This window comes from Giraffa tippelskirchi, chromosome 6, assembly GCF_054371585.1.
Source record: "Giraffa tippelskirchi isolate mGirTip1 chromosome 6, T2T-mGirTip1v1.2.pri, whole genome shotgun sequence".
NCBI classification, from domain to species: domain Eukaryota; kingdom Metazoa; phylum Chordata; class Mammalia; order Artiodactyla; family Giraffidae; genus Giraffa; species Giraffa tippelskirchi.
Window position 1 is genome coordinate 70,926,293 of NC_137280.1, and position 15,511 is coordinate 70,941,803.

Sequence of the window (15,511 nt, forward strand, 5' to 3'; positions counted from 1 at the left end):
GATTCCTGGGTTTGGAAGATCCCCTGGAGAAGAAAATGGCAACCCACTTCAGTATTCTTGCTTGGGAAATACCATGGGCAGAGGAGCCTTGTGGGCTACAGTCTATGGGGTTGCAAGAGTTGGACATGATTTAGTGACTAAACCACCACCATACAAGAGGCTGGGTAGCAGGAAGGGCAGGAGTCCTGGTCTGGAAGAGACCTGGAGGCACAGATCTGCATGATGTGTTGAGATGCTTGGTGGTTGTTTTTGCTGTTCATTCTATTTGCAACCCCATTGGCTGCAGCATGCCTGGTTTCCTTGTCCTTCACTATCTCCTGGAGTTTTCTCAAACTCATGTCCATTGAATTGGTGATGCCATCCAACCATCTCATCCTCTGTTGCCCTCTTCTCCTTTTGCCTTCAATCTTTCCCAGCATCAGAGTCTTTTTCAATGAGTTTTTTTTATTTGCATAAAAAGTTTTTTTTAATTTTTTTATTTGCATCAGGTGGCCAAAGTACTACAAGGGATGCATGTGTGTGTGCTAAGTCACTTCTTTGTGACCCTATGGACTTCAGCCTGTCAGGCTCCTCTGTCCATGGGATTCTCCAGGCAAGAATACTGGAGTGGGTGGGCATGCCCTCCTCCAGGGGATCTTCCAAACTCAGGGATCAAACCCACATCTCTTATATCTCCTGCAGTGGCAGGTGGGTTCTTTAACATTAGCACCACCTGGGAAGCCTACTACAAGGGCAATCAAGATGCAGTTCAGGAGGAATCTGGGACTGAGGACAGGAGAGAGAGACAGACTGGAGGAATCCACATATGTATTAAATTATGGGGTTTCTTTTCCAAGAGGCTGCCCAACTTTTGGATTTCCAGTTATGTGAGATTATAAACTCATTTATTGTTCATATGCACTTGAGTGTGAGGTTTCTGTTATTTGCCTCTAAAGCATTATGACTGAAGGGAGCCGTCACAGGTCTCATTTGCCCCTCCACCTCTCTACTCAAGGCCACCGACACTGTTGCAGAAGAGCTGTAAGCATCTCCCAGCTAGAGAACCCACCTGGTCACCTGACTCCCTCCACCTCATTCTCCTGTCCTTTCCTAAACATCACTTCCTTGAGGAGACATCTTTTGACTTTAAAACTGGATGAGAGCCCCTGATTACACATTCTTTCCACACTCTGCCTTTTCCCTCCTTTTATCTATCAAATCTTGAATGATTATTTACTGCGTGGATCATTCATTACATCATGAGCTTCCTCGAGGTAGGGCGATGGTCAACCTCTACCCTGTTTCCATGGCACCCAGCCTACTTCTGGGCACACAAAGCATTTGTACAATGAGTTGTGAATGAATAAATAAATGAAGAGCCAGCCTTTAATAAATGTGTGTTGAGTTGGAATTGAGATTCAATATATCTGCACGTAATATGGACTCGGGAGTGACATTGCCAATTAATAGACCCTGAGCACCTGCGATGTCTCCTATGAACCTAATATAATGGTTTCACTCTGGTGTCTTTGAAGGTGGTGGCTGGAGTTCATTTGAAATGGTGTATTTGCCAATTTCACTTTATTTCCTCAGCCTAGATTTCAGAGGAAAGCAGCATGCCTTTCATTTATACAACTTACCCAGAGCCTATTCAATAGAATAATCAACTCCCAGCATGTTCCACACTTGTTGCTTGTCAAAGCCTCTTACAGTCAAGGAATGTAAGTAATCGGAGAAGCATACTTGGCAACACATGGACTGAGAGGTTCAGAATTCTAATTTTGTTCTGCCTTTAAGAATGAGTCTCTGTCTGGGCCAGTCAGAGTGGCCTTTCTGCTTTCATCTGTACGATGATAAGAGAGCGCAGGGCCAGCCTGGAGTGGAGCCTCCCTGCATACTCACCTCACCTTCTCTTTCCTTCCTTGACTCCTCACCGCCAGATGTTAAGATGCTCAATGATGAAATCTGTGACTTATTCACCTTGGTCCCCAGAACTCCAGACAAGTTACAGTCCAACTCACTATCACATAACAGTATTTCCTGGAAGCTTGCAATGGATCAGACACTGTGGTGGGCTTGATAAAAACACAACCAAGACAGGGAGCCTGTAGCAATTGTGATCAGAGAGTTGTCTTAAAGGAAACATCTGAGGGAATGAGGGAGAGTTATGCAAAAGATAATGTAGAGAACTCAAGATATATTTGTGAATCAAGATATATATGTGGTGTGAATCAGGAAGTGAATTACACGGAGGAAAGGACAGAGGGGCTGATGAATATGAAAGAACTTTGAACAAAAATGACTCATCTGTCAAGTCACAGCATGTGTCTATTTAAAAGAAACACCAGTCCAACATCCAAAAAAGAGATAGAAGTAATTAAGAATTTACGAGTTCTCTCAGTAAAATGGAAAAGGAAAATTTGGCACAATCTGAAATACAGTCTACTCATTTTGTCAAGGTCATGCATATAGCATGGTGATGACCCCCTCCTCCAGCCTCCCACTCTCAATCTAACCAAATTTCTTTTTGTCTTTTGCTCTCAAATTCTCCATGGACTCTGTCTGTTGTAGCTCTTATGGATCCCTTTCCCCTTTCCATAAATCCTGGATCAATGTATTTCTTCCAGGGCTGGCTTGATGACCTTTCTCATTAAACAAATGTAACCCCTTCTATTAGCTTCTGACATATTGATTCTTTATGTATCAATATTTTCTACAGCATAATAAAAGACCTCTGTATCTAACTGGTGAACACAGAGTATTCTTCAGCAAAATGGAAAAGAGCAATAGGCTTGGTTACCTATTGTCCCAGTGATGCTAGAGAGAAAACTAGGCTTGGAGCCTGAAATTTAGTTTCTCTCAACTCAGTAGTTAGTCGCTATGGCATTTGGTACCAGTTACTTTTGGTTTCCTTTAGACTTCATGTTTCTCATCTGAAGAATGAAAAGTGGGGTTAGGAATAGTCCAGATTATGTCAAAAGTCCTTTCCTAATTCTATTTTTTCCTTGCAAAAGGTAAGTTAAATTTCCTAGGGACGTTTTTTTTTTTCTTTTTTCCTGACCTTTTTCACAATCCTGGAGGAGATTCCTGGTGAAGAGTTCTGGGTGTAAGCTGAAATTCACCTTTATAAACGATGACCTGGACAGCATCCGGCTCAACCCTAATCTGAAAGAGAATGATTGGATGAATAGTTCTCACTTATTCAGCAAAGGAGTGCTTCCAGCATGCTAGGCTCCTGTGCTCCAGAGCTGGTGACAACACTGAAATCCCCTGGGGACAGGAAATGAAGCCTCCTCAGTAATGAGAAGGCATGGGCTTCACAATGCAGTTTCCAGTCTCTGGAAAATAGAGCTAGAAAGAATTGAGGCATTTGAAAGAACATTTCCTCTGGACTCAGACAGACCTAGTTTGAGTACATCAGCTGGTTATTACCTGTGCATTCTTAGACAAGTTACTCAGATTCACTGAGGCTGAATATCCCTGCTGTGAAAGGAGAACAATTAATTGCCTCATATCTTTATACGGATTAAGCAAGGTAACTTGGACGAATATTGGTGGTGTTCAGTCGCTCGGTCATGTCTGATTCTTTGTGACCCCATGGACTGCAGCACGTCAGGCTTCCCTGTCCTTCACCATCTCCCAGAGCTTGCTCAAACTCAAGTCCATTGAGTTGGTGATACCATCCAACCATCTCAGCCTCTGTTGTCCTCATCTCCTCCTGCCTTCAATCTTTCCCAGCATCAGGGTCTTTTCCAATGAGTCAGCTCTTCACATCAGGTGGCCAAAGTATTGGAGCTTCAGCTTCAACATCAGTCCTTCCAATGAATATTCAGGATTGATTTCTTTTAGGATTGACTGGTTTGATCTCCTCACAGTCCAAGAGACTCTCAAGAAGCTTCTCCAACACCACAGTTGGAAAGCATCAATTCTTTGGTGCTCAGTCTTCTTTATGGTCTAACTCTCATATCCATACATGACTACTGGAAAAACCATAGCTTTGACTATATGAACCTTTGTTGGAAAGTAATGTCTCTGCTTTTTAATATGCTGTCTAGGTCTGACAGTGCATTGAGTAGGTACTTAAAAGTGAACAGAATAATAGCAGATTAAAGTTGTTTTTAGTCTCAGTTTCATATAGGTCCTGATAGTTGTAGTTGTTTACTTGCTAAGTAGTGTTCAACTCTTTGCGACCCCACAGGCTGTAGCCCACCAGGCTCCTCTGTCCATGAGATTTCCCAGGCAAGGATCCTGAATTAGACTGCACTTCCTTCTCCAGGAACCTTCTGGATCCCTTGGCAGGCAGATTCTTTACCACTGAACTGCCAGGGAAGCCCCGCAGTATAGTGGATGCTACCTTGTAAACGGAAAAGCAAGAGAGGATCATGCTGTCCCTGTAAGAGAAGGGAGCAGAAGATCAGTTTTGCACCTTGATGGGCCAGAGTTCACCAACTTTTCTGTGAAGCCATGACAGTAAATGGTGTGAGCTTGTGGACCATGGTCTTTGTTGCATCTGTCTATTTAGCTCTGCTGTTGAAGAGCAGACACAGTCAGAGACATTATGTCAGTGTGAATGAGCCTGGCTATGCTGCAATATTATTTTGTTTATAACCACAGGTAGTGGACAGGGTTTGCTGGAAGGTTATAAATTACTGACCCCTGCTCTGGACTATGAAAGATGTCAGAGCAACAGAAAAAAAAAAAAAATGTTGGCAAGTAAAGGGGGTTTTTGGATAAAGCCACTCATTTACCTTAATATCTTACCTGATCCTCTCCATAGCCAGCCTCAGGGTGGGTGGGGTAGGGAGCATCTTCTTTTCACCTTTGGTGAAAGAGTGGGCTTGAAGAGATCACTCAGAGAAGAGCTGTCAGTGAACTAGTGTCTGACTCACACCTGAGACACTTAAATGGCAAGGGACCAGCTGACTCAAGGCTCTAAGAAAGGAGAAACTGTCTGAGTTAGGACTCACTTGAACTGTCAGAATTTCTAAGGATGAAGGATGTGTCATGGTCTCCTATAATGTGGGCTCCTTGCAAGAGAGTTGCCTTAGATTTTTGCTTGAGAGGGAAGAGTGGACTTGAAAGAAACCAGAGGCATACCACAGGTGGCTCAAGATTAAAAGAAAAGCCCTGCGTGATCCACTGAAATGGAGATGCATTGACACACATGGAGGGAAGGGAAAAGAGGGAAGGGAAAGCCATGGAGAAGAGGTGGCAAAACCAAGAAATTCACAGCTGTTTCCTGAGAGAGAGATGATTTTAACACACCAACCCCAAGGAGAACCTGAGTCTTCCCTCCTCAGTTCAATCAAATAAGACATCTCCTACCTTTTTCCTCTCTCTTTTTTTGCATCTCTATTCCTGAGCCCTAAGGGGCCTAGACTCAGGACTAGGAAGACAGGATAGTACAAGAGCATGTGGAGAAAGAAAAAGGGAGTCAGTATGAATGTCTCGCTGAGAACAGGCGGCCCGTAGACAGTAAGCCAGGTCCAGGAAAGAGAAGTAGCTGCAACTTGATCGAAGTTTAAAGTCTTGATTATTTCACTGTAGCAGACAAGCTGCTTCTTGATTAGCTGTATGTTAATTACTCATATCTGACCAGAAGGAGTTTAACAATGGCCCTAAATATAACCCAGGAGCACAGCATAACTATCCTCACAGGTTATATGTAGAGAGACAAAATCAGACCAACTATAAAGTTACCTCAAAACTGTAGCCCACAAGGACATTTCTTTTTTTTCCGCATGATGCACACACATTTTAGTATCCTCTTTATATCCAAGAGTCTGCTACCTAGTCAGAACTAAGCCAGGAACTCTATGTTGCATTGTGGGTACTGAACTTTTCATCTACTGAAACAAGCATTTCAATGGAAATCTCCATTCCTCTAGCATTGTTATTAGATTGTAAATGGAGATAGTTAAACAGCTTGGGAATCTAAGCTTAAGATGAAGCCAAGTTCCTTACCTTCAACATGGTAAGCTTCCGTGCTCCGGACACTGGCTCTATAAATGTACATCGTGGCGCATTAACATCTAAGAATGGCAGCATGATGATACTGTGAAAGCACAGAGGTTTCATTTCTTAGAATGGAGTTTATTGGAACCGTAACCTCAAGATGCCTTAGAATCTAAGATTAAAGGCTCTTAAGATCTTAGCATCATAGAAGCTTAGAAAAGTAGTGGACTTAAAGTACCATAGAGTAACAAATAGAGTCCCAGGAATTCAGAAGTGTAGCTTCTTAGAATCATAACACATAAAAACTTTTTGATCTTATCATCTAGGGATCATAGAATTGTTAAAGAGCAGAATCATAGCATGTTAAAAACCTGTGTAATAGAATTTTTGAGAGATGCAACTTAATCTTTGTGGGATCTTAGGTGTTATCTGTTTTAGCTTCTAACATTGTGGAGATTCTTTTATGAGGGTGTTTCTCAAATAGCATTGCAACTGACATTTTTGACTAGATAATTCGTTGTCAGCATGGGAAGTAAAGGTTGCCATCCTGGGCACTGTCATATATTCAGGAGAATTTCTAGCTTTTACCCAGCACTTTGCAGTAGGACCACCTCCATCGTAACAATGAAAATTACTTTCATCCACTGCCAAGTGTCCCAAGCACTGCTTTACAGCATCTGTTAACTGATAATCCCTGAGGGAGGAAATTATCTTCTGAGGATCTCCCCAGCACTTAAAATTTAGTGTGTACTCTCTGCTAGGTTTGATCTCATTTGAACCTCACAGTTATTATCTTGCCACTTTACAAGCAAGAAGGCAAAGGTTTAGAGAACTTGAGTTCTTGGGGGTCACACAGCTGATAAGGGGGTGGGGAAAGATTTAAAGTCACATATTGGACATTTCTCTAAATGCTGACTTCTCCCCAATATCCGTGTTGGTGGCTCGAACCATAGGAAAGCAGTTTCCTTTGTTGAACTGATTCCTACTTCTTCTTCCAGTCTCATTCATGATGTAATTATCTTACAGTTATAGATTGTCAAAAAGTCAGACCACAGAGGCAGACTCTCTGGAGTCCAATCTGAGATCCACGGTGTGTCATCAATGTGACCTTGAGAATGTAAGCTTAAGGATGAAGCCGTGTTCCTTACCTTCAACACGGTAAGTTTCCATGCTCTGGACACACTGGATCTGTAAATGTACATCATGGCACATTTACAGATGTGCCATGGTACATCACTTTTCAGCCTCTGTTTCTTCAACTGGTGTTTGGGGTCTTTACTGCTATGTGCACACTGTCTCCAAACTGTTGTCTTTAATCAATCTCTGTTTTAATATACTGCATAATTTAAGCTCAGTTCAGTTGCTCAGTCATGTCCGACTCTTTGCAACCCCGTGGAATGCAGCATGCCAGGCCCCCCTGTCCATCACCAACTCCTGGAGTTTACCCAAACTCATGTCCATTGAGTCGGTGATGCCATCCAACCATCTCATCCTCTGTCGGCACCTTCTCCTCCTGCCTTCAATCTTTCGCAGTATCAGGGTCTTTTCCAATGAGTCAGTTCTTCGCATCAGCTAGCCAAAGTATTGGAGTTTCAGATTCAGCATCAGTGCTTGCAATGAATATTCAGGACTGATTTCCTTGAGGATGGACTGGTTGGATCTCCTTGCAGTCCAAGGGACTCTCAAGGGTCTTCTTAAACACCACAGTTCAAAAGCATCAATTCTTCGGCACAATATATATAGGCAGGGCTTGGCTGAATGATTCTTCTGTTCTACATGGTGTCAAAGGAGGTCACGTGATGGTATTCAGCTGGCATATGGCCTGGTCATGAGGATCCCAGATGAGTTTGCTGACAGGTTTTACTCCTTGTTGGGGTGATGGGGGCATATGTGGAACAGCTGACTGAAAGGCAGGAGCAGATTTTCTGGCGTGGTAGTCAGACATCTCACATGGTGGTTCTGAGCTCCAAGAGTGAGACTTCTGACAGTCAAGGTGGACACAGTGTGGCTTTTGTACGACACATTTCTGGAGCCCCTGAGCAACTTGTGTGTCATTTCGATAATGGTCAGCACAGTCAGAGTCCACCCAGGTCTGAGGGGAAGAGACACAGACCCCATCTCACCATGGAAGGAGCGTCTAAGACTGCATAGCCATGTTTGAAAACCATTGCACCTACAAAAAGAGACAAGAACAATGCTTACCTCATCAGGCTGTGAGTCTTAAAAAGGCTATACTTGTAAAATGCTTATCATATGAAGAGTAATCTAAAATGTGAGCAGTTTTTGTTTATACGTGAACCCTAATTCACAGGAATGTCTCAGAGCTTGCAAGATCCCTGAAGCCTTCAACCTTTCCCAGAGCAGTGGAAACCTTGAGGGTTGGGTGGGAGCCAGGGAGCTTAAGGACACCGAATTAATTTAGACACAGCTCCCAGAGAGGGGCTGTGAGATAAAAGCATTTCCATTTTAGAGGGTGAAAGAGCTGCTTTCATAAGTGACCAAGGCAGCAGGGCAGGCCTGGATTTATTCGCATCTGCATTGGAGGCGACAGCAAGTGTGTGCGCCACTTACGTGGCTACCGTGCTGAGCACAAGCAGCAAGTACAGTTAGGAGGGGAAATAATAAATCATTAGCAACCGTGAGCCTTTCCTCGCGTGGAACCATGAGGGGGAGGATCCCCCAAGCAATTCAAACTCAATTACTCTGCTCACAGGGTGTTTGAAATGGAAACAAATGAAGGAGGCAACCTTGGAGGCAGGGGGCATCCATCAGTGCGGCTGAATGCGCTTTTGTCCCGGGCTGCTGGTTAGGTTTTGTTTAATGAAAACAGGAGGGGAAATACTGAGAGGGGCCCCTCACATTTGTAGAGCATGTCTGAGTTAGCAAAGTGGCTTACTGTCTGTCATCCCCTTGAGCTTCCTGGAGGGTTCAAATGGCTAAGTCCATTTTACCAAGGAGGTGACTGAAGTTTACACGCATCAGGGACCTAACCCAGCATGACAGGCTACCAACTGCCAGGCCTAGAACACGGGCCCTTGGGTCCTTACCTGCACTTGTTTCCAGGGTTCTGGTGTGGGTAGAACCGAGTTGTAGAGCAAGCAGGGCATTTTTTCTGCTGAAGACTCTGTCTTCTCTTCCATCTCTGTGTGTGCTGTGCTTAGTCTGTTCAGGCGTGTCTAACTCTTTGCAACCCCATGGACTGTAGCCCGCCAGGCTCCTCTGTCCGTGGGATTCTCCAGGTAAGAATACTGGGGTGGGTTGCCATGCCCTCCTCCAGGGGATCTTCCTGACCCAGGGATCAAGCCCAGGTCTCCCACATTGCAGGCGGATTCATTACTGTCTGACCACTAGGGAAGCTCAAGAATACTGGAGTGGGTAGCCTATCCCTTTTCCAGGGGATCTTTCCAACCCAGGGATTGAATGGGAGTCTCCAGCATTGCAGGCAGATTCTTTACCAACTGAGCTACCAGGGAAGCCCCTCTCTTCCATCTGAAGTCAAGTATTAGTCTTCAGTCATGTCCAGCTGTCTGCGACCCTATGGACTGTGGCCCACCAGGCTCCTCTGTCCATGGGCTTCTCCAGGCAAGAATACTGGAGTGGGTTGCCATTCCCTTCTGCATGGGATCTTCCTGACCAGGGATTGAACATATGTCTCCTGCATTGCAGACAGATTCTTTGCCATCTGAGCCACCACCTGCATGCCCTCTATTCTGCAGAGCCTCTTCAGGTCTGGGCCTGGTGGGGGCTATTCCCCTGCAGTAGTGGCTTGTGGGGTTCTGGACCTTATGACATCTACCACAGTGACTGTATGGTTTGTTAGGACTGTCATGACACAGTACAAGAGACTGTGTGGCTTACACAACAGGGGTTTATTTTCTCATAATGCTGGAGGCAAGCTGTCCAAGATCCAGGTGTCAGCAGGTGTGGTTCTGCAGGCTCTCTCCTTGGTTTGTAGTTGCCCATCTTTCTGTGGCTTCTTGTGATCTTCCCTCTGTGTGTGTCTGTGATCTCATTATCTCTTATCAAGACACTGGTCAAATTAGATTAGGGCCTGCCCTAATGACCTCATTTTAACTTAATCACCTCTTCAAAGACCCTGTCTGCAAATACAGTCACAGTTGCAATGATGCTTCAAGACCAGGCCTACTGAGATTATCTGAGGAGAGAGTATGGAAAGAGAGTGGAAACACAGGAAGGGGCAATCCAGATCCCATGCTGACACTCTCACAGGCAAGAGTTGGTTAAAGAGCCAGTGAAGAGGCTGAGAAAAGGTGACCAAAAACCGGGTATGTCAACAGGAAAAGATGGAATCCAGGAAGTAACAACACAAAAGAGTGTTTTGAGACAGAAGGAGGATTTACGGAATTTAATAAAAAATAAAAACAGAGAGACGACTATTGGGTTTGGCAAAATGGAGGATTTTATATCCTTGATAAGAAAAGATTTAGTGAAGAAGTAGAGGCAAAAGCCTGAATAAAATTACTTGAAAGGAGACGTGAGGAATGCAAGTAGAGATGGGGATTATGATCAACTCTATTAATTTTGAATGAATGGGACTCGGACTTCAAATGACTATGAACTTGACTGCTGGCAGCATTATGCTGCTATCTTGCAGCTTTGAATCCAAAGATGAATAGCACTAGCCCTTAGTTACTGTTCCCAGTTCTGATTCAAAACATCCCTGTTGGGACCCCATCTTGGCCTAATTAGTCATGGCCGAGGACTCCAAAAGAATGTGGCAGTTTCCAGGTACATCTCAGTCTGGGATGGGCCAAAAAAAGATGCAAGCAGGCAAGAGGGAGGGGGTAGTTCTCCAAACATGGAGGAATGGCACTGGTAAACAAAGCATCTTATAAATCAGCTTGGTAAAGCTACACAGCAACCACGTGAGGCAGACAGCAGCATTACAACCAGTGTACAAAGGATGAAACTCAGGCTCCTCCAGCTCGTAAGTGTATGCATGCTAAGCTGCTTCAACATATCTGAGTCTTTTGAGACCACATGAACTGTAATCCACCAGGCTTCTCTGTTTATGGGGTTTCCCAGGCAAGAAAATGGGAATGAGCTGCCATGCCCTCCTCCAGGGAATCTTCCTGACCCAGGGATCAAATCTGTGTTTCCTGCATTGGCAGGCAGGTTCTTTACCACTAGTGCCACCTGGGAAACCCCCCAGCCTATCAGGAGAGAGTGTAAATTCACACTCAGATCCAATGGGCTCCGAAGAACTTGTGTTCATTCCAAATAATTACAAGATGCCATGCGGTGAAAGTCAACACTTAAATACTGACTCAGTAGTGGTGGTGACACTTTATGAGTCAGTGCAGGTGTTTCTGGAAAGTCTCTGGCCCCTTTACGGCGAGCCCCTCTCTACTCTGCCCACACCTGACAGCCACCTGAAAGTCAGAGGAGCTGACATTCTTTTCTAAGAATACCAGTGGAGTTCTTGGGGTATTTAGATTTTTCATATGTCTTTACTAAAAATACTAAACCATAAGAAGTGATTTGTGGCTTAAAGATACTCTTTTCAACTTCTACTTGGCCATTCTCCCCTTCTGTTAATTTAGCAAACAGCACAAAATGGTGAGTCTTCTTGACTTGGTCAGGCACAGGTTCTTCTCTATGCATGGGTCAGGAGCATGGGAAGAGAAGAAACTGTTAGTAGCTTCTGGCTCATTATTAAGTATCTCTGGGTTGTGTGTGGCAGTTTCCCAGGTGGCGCTAGTGGTAAAGAACTTGCCTGCCAATACAGGAGTCAAAAGAGATGTGGGTTCAATTCCTGGGTCAGGATGATCCCCTGGAGGAGGAAAAGGCAACCCATTCAAGTATACTTGCCTGGAAAATTCCATGGACAGAAGAGACTGGTGGGCTACCGTCCATTTGGTCCCAAAGAGTCAGACACGACTGAAGTGACTTAGCAGGGTTGCATGTGAATGGGTGTGAGGGAAGGATCTGTTTCTTTAGGCAACACTATTATAGTGCAACCATTCACATATGAGAATAAACTCGTGACAGAGGCAGTATTATTTTAAAAAGGATCATAATGACGAAAGTAGTTTTGTGTTATTTGGAGCCAGTTTATTTTTATGTAACATAATGAAATGTGGACTCGATTTTGATAACCTACTCCCTTACATCTGCAGAGTTGCTAAAATGCCAAGCCTTCCTTTGTATGTGTCCTGCCCTGGGAATTTAAGCTAATGCTGACTTCTATGGGTAGACTGGTAGGGGTGAAACAGTTTTAACAGTATTGGATTTGTTTCTTACTTAGTAAAATATTTAGCATTCTGGCCTACATTATAGTTGAGCTAAACTCTCTAATTTTCTGTGCAAGGCTCACTCTTTCTTCAACACCAGCCTGTATTTTGATTCTTGAATAATGGGATTGGTCAGACCAAGTGCTGGGCCCTTATAGCTTCTGCTGTGCTGGAGCCTGGTTGTCTGCTGTCTGTATGGCATGATGGAGGCCTGAAAAAAACGTGAAAATGTTAGTTGCTCAGTAATGTCCAACTCTTTGCAACCCCATGAACTGTAGCCTGCTAGGCTCCTCTGTTCATGGGATTTCCCAGGCAGGAAAACTGGAAAGGGTTGTCATTTCCTTCTCCAGGGGATCTTCCCCACCCAGGGTTCGAACCTGTGTCTCCTGCATTGGCAGGTGGATTCTTTACCACCTTGCCACCTGGGAAGCCCAAAGAGGAGGGTGTGAGTGCTTAGTTGCTCAGTCGTGTCCGACTCTTTGTGATCCCATGGACTGTAGCCCACCAGGCTCCTCTGTCCGTGGGATTCTCCAGGCAAGAATACTGAATTGGGTTGCCATGCCCTCCTACAGGGCATCTTCCTAATCCAGGGATTGAAACCAGGTCTCCTGCATTGCAGGCAGATTCTTTAATGTCTGATTCACCAGGGACCCCTGAAGAGGAGGGTAGGGAGCATCAAATTTAACTACCAAGGAAGACATCTTGAAGCAACATTTATTAGAAAGATGTTATGGGAAATATTGAATTAAGCTTAAAAACTTGAAGTTGGATCTGCTCTCACTAGGCATATAACTTTTTTTCTCTCTTTACTTTTGGGGAAAACAGAAACAATTAATATTCTGTGACTGTGGGCTATTTTTCTTACATAAGTCATATTAAGATATGGGTTCCATTGCCTAGGAGATAAATTATATACTTCGAAATAAAGGAAGATAAAGTGTAAAGCTGGCACATATCTATGAATATACTTTCTATGCCAGAAATTAGATTTGCCTGCTTCAATTAGAGAATATAGAAAAATCTATCCCTTAGTGTTCAAAATGATAAAAGAATTATAAATAGAGGTTTCTGTGGCACATCATTTCTGGTCCCTATGAGGAAAGGAAGACGTCATTCCCTCTTGTAGGCAGCTGCTTGTTTGAACCCGGGAGTTTGGTTGAGGGTTACAGGCAAACTTCAACATTCACTTATTTGTGTATGGGTGCTCAGTCTCTCCAGCTATGTCCAACTCTTTGAAACCCTCTGGACTGCAGCCCACCAGGCTCCTCTGTCCATGGGATTCTCTAGGCAAGAACACTGAAGTGGGTTTCCTAGCTTTCCTCCAAACGATCTTCTTGACCCAGGGATAGAACCTGCATCTCCTATGTCTCCTGCATTGGCAGGTGGTTTCTTTACCACTAGCGCCACCTGGGAAGCCCTGACTCATCTATACAAGTAGGTTAAGCCAAGCCAGGACCTAGTACAGCTCCTGTGTTTAAAGTAATTTCCATCCCATGGCTCTCCATCAGTGCATTCAAAATAACTTTTAAAAATGAGTCTTATCCAGAGAAGGAGGTCTTCTCTACTTTAGGGAAGGTTCTGTAGGTATCTGCTCCCAATGTCAAGGGAGTGGGACAGGGTTCTGTTCTGTAGAATCGCGTGGATTCTTCTCTGCCATCCCGAACATTGGTCTGTCCTCAGTGCGGTTCTGCAGGTGAGCTCAGGGTGACTCAGGAGGGCGTGAACAGGACAGCACTTATTCAGATAAGCCAGCAAAACTTATCCCAAGGACCCTCTCTAGCAGCACTTCATTCTCGAATACGCACCAGGCAGGTGTCGCTGAGGTCTCTCTTCTGTGGAGGACCTTAGGCCATTCTGCTTGTGAAAAACAAGCCTGATGAGGAGTTATCCTGTGGTGTTTCATAATCTTCCCTCTATTTTCTTTCTGGATGGAATAATGGAATTGCCAATTCATGAATTGAATAATTGAAGAACTGTTGGCAGCTCATGAGTCAGGGAAAAAAACTCCCTTTTGAAATGATTCTTTAGGATGAACAATAGAGGCTTTCACTTCTTCCCCATCACCTGTCCTTCCATTGAACTGGAAACATTTGAGAAATTCCCTGAGGTCCTGTTCCCTTGGAGGTCCTAGGCTAATCAGAAGCAACCTTCTCTTCTAGACATCAGAAAGAAAAATGGTCATTGTTCTGTTATTGAAAAGCAAGTATCTTCAAATAATTATGATTATCCTTTGTAGTAAATATTATGAATATCTCTCCAGCCACAGACTAGAGACCATAATCTAAGTTCTTGTGAGAAAAGGGGAGGCTAGCTTTTCATAGCGAGGGAAAATCAAGCAGAAATAATAGTAATTTACACCTCTACAGGAATTATGGTTCATACTGTGATGTTGCAAATATTTTTTGATCTTTCTCACCAGCACTAGGTAAGGCAATCCAAGATTATTGTTTCCATTTTACAGCTACACCTCAGAGAGGTTAACAGATTTCTGAAAGTTCACACAGTCAATTGGCGGTGAAACTAGAACAGAAAAAAAAGACATCTTCCAGCAGAAACCCTGTGATTTCCCTACTATCATCCAAAAGTAGTGAAAGAAGTGGAATAATGTTTTGTTTTGCTTTTTAACCCTTGTTCTGTTTGTGCCATCATAAAAAAAGAGAGAGGTGGACATTTTTTAAATAGTTCAATATTCCTTAGAGGTAATTTATATGCTGGGTAGGTTTTTGAGGTTTGGCATCAGAATTCTAGGATTTAAATTTCCAATTCTATTATTCATTAACTATGGAAACTTGAGCAATTAAAAAATTTCATTAATCCTCATTTTCATTAGCTATAAGATGATAAAAAACATAGTACCTACCTTGTTGGACCATTGTCATTCAATTAAATAAAAATGCATGCACAACCCACAGCAGTATTTAGTCAAAGGTGACAGTGGCAATGATGGTGATGTTGGTAACGAAAGGGGTAATAGTAATGGTGATGGTGGTGGGGCTGATGATGGTGATGGTGATGATGGTAGTAATGGTGATGGTAGTGGTGGTAATGATGGTAAGGATGTTGGTGGTGGTGATGCTGTGGTGTTAGTGGTGATGGTAGTGGTGGAAGTGGTGATGGTGATGATGGTGGCCACAGTGATGGAGTGATGGTGGTAATGGAGTGATGGTAGTAGTAACATCAGTAGCAGCAAAAACAATATTCAGTATATCAATGGTGCACAAACTGATATATTGAGAGAAGACTTGACTCATATAATTTTAAGTTTAGCAGAACTTTGTGACCCCCTATTGTGATTTTTTCTTGCACTGGAAACCAGAACCTCT

At 43.7% G+C, this 15,511-nt stretch overlaps 1 long non-coding RNA gene across 1 annotated transcript; it reads right to left on the reverse strand.

The window, feature by feature from the left end:
* Positions 1-3,016: 3,016 nt before the first annotated feature.
* Positions 3,017-9,697, reverse strand: LOC145509222 (uncharacterized). The gene is made up of 3 exons (XR_014055928.1): positions 8,982-9,697; positions 7,083-8,107; positions 3,017-6,034 (listed from the first exon to the last, which is right to left on the reverse strand). It is a non-coding gene; the product is annotated as an uncharacterized LOC145509222 (long non-coding RNA).
* Between the last annotated feature and the right edge of the window lie 5,814 nt (positions 9,698-15,511).